Source organism: Micropterus dolomieu, linkage group LG16, assembly GCF_021292245.1.
Source record: "Micropterus dolomieu isolate WLL.071019.BEF.003 ecotype Adirondacks linkage group LG16, ASM2129224v1, whole genome shotgun sequence".
Classification (NCBI taxonomy): domain Eukaryota; kingdom Metazoa; phylum Chordata; class Actinopteri; order Centrarchiformes; family Centrarchidae; genus Micropterus; species Micropterus dolomieu.
Window position 1 is genome coordinate 2,659,166 of NC_060165.1, and position 3,597 is coordinate 2,662,762.

General features: G+C 37.8%; 1 protein-coding gene across 1 annotated transcript in view; it reads left to right on the top strand.

Annotated features, from left to right (window-relative positions):
• The first annotated feature begins 1,448 nt into the window (after nt 1-1,448).
• The window catches only part of mrps33 (mitochondrial ribosomal protein S33), an 8,456-nt gene continuing 6,307 nt past the window's right edge, over nt 1,449-3,597 (top strand). The window contains exon 1 of the mRNA XM_046071681.1: nt 1,449-1,641. The gene's annotated coding sequence lies outside the window, so the exon portion shown is untranslated. The remainder of the gene's footprint in view (nt 1,642-3,597) is intronic.

Sequence of the window (3,597 nt, forward strand, 5' to 3'; positions counted from 1 at the left end):
TTCAGGCAGTTCCTTTGACCTCATGATTCTCATTTGCTCTGACATGCACTGTGAGCTGTAAGGTCTTATATAGACAGGTGTGTGGCTTTCCTAATCAAGTCCAATCAGTATAATCAAACACAGCTGGACTCAAATGAAGGTGTAGAACCATCTCAAGGATGATCAGAAGAAATAGACAGCACTTGAGTTAAATATGAGTGTCACGGCAAAGGGTCTGAATACTTATGACCATGTGATATTTCAGTTTTTCTTTTTTAATAAATTTGCAAAAATTTCTACATTTCTGTTTTTTTCTGTCAAGATGGGGTGCTGAGTGTACATTACTGAGAAATAAAATGAACTTTTTTGATTTTTGGAAAATGGCTGCAATGAAACAAAGAGTGAAAAATTTAAAGGGGTCTGAATACTTTCCGTACCCACTGTACTTTAAAGTACAGCTCAGACTGATGGCAATGTCATGAGTTTTGTAGGTTTTCGGACACAAACCAAAGAAAAGCAAAAAAAAAAAAACTGAAATTTTGACCTTATGCTACTAGAAAAGTTTAGGAGCCACTAAAATTACTACAATTCTTGAGTGGAACATGAATGTGTGCGACAGATGTCATGGCAATCCATCCAATAGCTAGTTGAACCAGAGGAAGAGTTACCATAATTATTAGGATTCATTGTTTGTGAACCATGAACCAATTTCTTTGTGCCAATCCATTAGAAGTAGATGTGGGGAGCAGGCTAATTCACAGAATAAAGGAAAATTTGACCTGCTGGTGGCGGTAGAGATAAAGTTAGGGAATCACCAAAGTCATTAGGATTCATCCTCTGGAAATTATGAACGAATGGTCTACATTTAATGGCAACACATCCGATATTTGTTGCAAAGTGGTGGGCAGGTCGACTCACCAACATCACCATAGAGCCATGCATGTAGCATGGTTAAAACAGCTACACAGCTCTTAAACCTCTTTTTCATCTCAGCTATAACAGATGGGCTGGCTGTGTAGAGCAGGGGGTCTTTTTGTGAAGAATATAACCTCTGCATTTAAATCCTAGTGGTCCTGTTCGTCTTTCCATTCATATTGTGGCTTATTTTTACTGCCGAGAAGATGACGTCAAATAAATAAGTAAAATAATACACAATGCCACACACAACCAAACGTATACTTTGCGTTTGTGCGTACGTGCAAGTAACAAGAACAGCCAAATGATAACCGGAACTTTGTGCAAAACCTGTCGAACCCACAGAACTCTTAAGAGCGACGGACTTCCTGTCAGGGCTTGAGTGTAGAAAATATACATTAGACAACTAATAAGGACATATTGTCTGTATTAATTTATGTTTTAATGATGATTAGTTGATAGATGCATGTATAATTTATAAAATATGTATCATGTTGGAAATAAAATACGAAACAGGAAGTGAAAGCAACTAACCAATCAGCTCCACGGAAAATGTGTCACACCCATCCATGTCCGCCATCGGGTGTGTGACGGCAGGATGGCGTGGGAAGGTTGACCTTAGTTAACACGTTAGGTCAATTAATTATTCGCTACGTTTACAATTACTATATTTGTCATTTAATGACAGCTACGTGCGTTTTACCTGCGTGTATTCGGTGTGTAACTAAACTGCGGCTACAGACTCAGGTAAGACCCCGTGTGGCTTAACGTTCTTACGTTGACTGAGCACAGGAAGGGCTGTCCTTCACTGTGTTGTTGCATGAGGGGTCTTCATCAATCATTTAGGAAAGTCAAACCCCTAAAGTCTGTTAACACCTAGCTTCAACATGGCGACCGAAACTGAAGCAGCTACAAACACGAACTCAGTGTTTTAAAAGTGAGTGTGATGACAGAGTGGGGCAGGAGCACATTCAGCAGCATGACTACATGGTCGCTTTTATACTGGAGATCCTACTAACCCAGACTCTGCCAATATTTGTTCTTTTTAGGGTGTTTTTTTTTTTCAAATATGGCTTTCAAGGAATGTTAGGGATGTGCCAAAAACTGATACAGCAATATATCGTTATACAATTTTCCATGATACTGTATCGATATTCCAGCCCATCATAACATATAATGGGAATCTCCATTAACGTGCAAACGGACATCAGCATCGCGATAATATAATCTTATATATAATCTATAAACTATACGTTTCGCTCCTGAGTGACATAAGGTTACTGTGCAAATACGTCAAGTACATATGTTTCCTGAGCTCTGTGTGAAATAAAAAAGAGCTTCTAACTTCAGCACTCCACACTGACTAGCTAAGGCAACCCCAAAGGGTCAAAACTCAAATCCAATAATCCCAGTGGCTGAAAAATACAGCTATCACTATACTCTCATATTACTAGGTGGAGAAAGGGCGGCAAAATGCTGTGTCACTGAACAGTTATTAATATAATGTGATGTACATATAGACTAGGTGGTACACAGTAATTTGTTTTGCAAAAAATTCAGTAAATTCATTGAATTTGCATTTTATGTGGCTTTTTATAAAGAAATGTTTTTTTTATAATAATTTTTCATAGTTGCTCTGTCTGTTCTGTAGTTTTAGTTTAGTAACAGTTTGGATTTGCCCACAAATAAATAGAGAACTTTTTCACAGGCATTTTGTATTCATAGTTAGACAGATATCGTGATGCATCATTTTAGGATTGTCTAGCAATATATCGATTATCTCAGAATTTCTGTATCGTGATATTATCGTTATCGTGAGGTACCCTGCGAGTCCCACCCCTACTTCCAAGTATATTTTCTTCTAAATGTTGTTTAATCTTTGACAATGCTAATGATAAGAAATTTTATGAAAAATATTTTATTATAATGATGAAACCTGTGTAAAATAATGCTGAATATTTGTCTTAAATGACAGATCACAAGTATATATATAAATACACTTCTCTTATTGCACTTTTTAAATTGAAAAAAATTGAAAAAACTTACTTCATATTTGCATTCACATATACATGCAATACAATTACTTGTTTTAAGTGTATAGGTCAGGTGGAAAACAGTATGGAAGTCTGCAGCCAGGCGTGTCATTTACAGCATTGACCAATCTAGCTTCATAACTGAAGTTCAATTCAATTCAATTTTATTTATATAGCGCCAAATCACACAAAAACAGTTATCTCACAGCGCTTTTCATAAAAGAGCAGGTCTAGACCGTACTCTGTGATGATATTTACAGAAGCCCAACAGTTCCCACCAAGAGCAGCACTAGGAGACAGAGGCAAGGAAAAACTTCCTTTTAAGAGGCAGAAACCTCGAGCAGAACCATGGCTCAGGGTGGGCGGCCATCTGCCTCGACCGGTTGGGGTGAGAGAGAGAGAGAGAGAGAGAGACTACACAATATACACACAGAGGTACAGACAGTGAAGGTAATGTTGCTATAAACTAAATGAAAAATGGTACAGATATTTATAATAGTGTTAATGGTAACCATCGTAATGTTAATGGTTATAATAACAATAATAACAATAAGACTAGTAACAATAATTGTAGCAGAGGGTGTCGAGCAGGAACACGGGGGCAGCAGGTGACCTGCAACCACAGATCCAGACTCCACAGCTCCAGAGCCAGAAAACCTGCAGGAAGTGA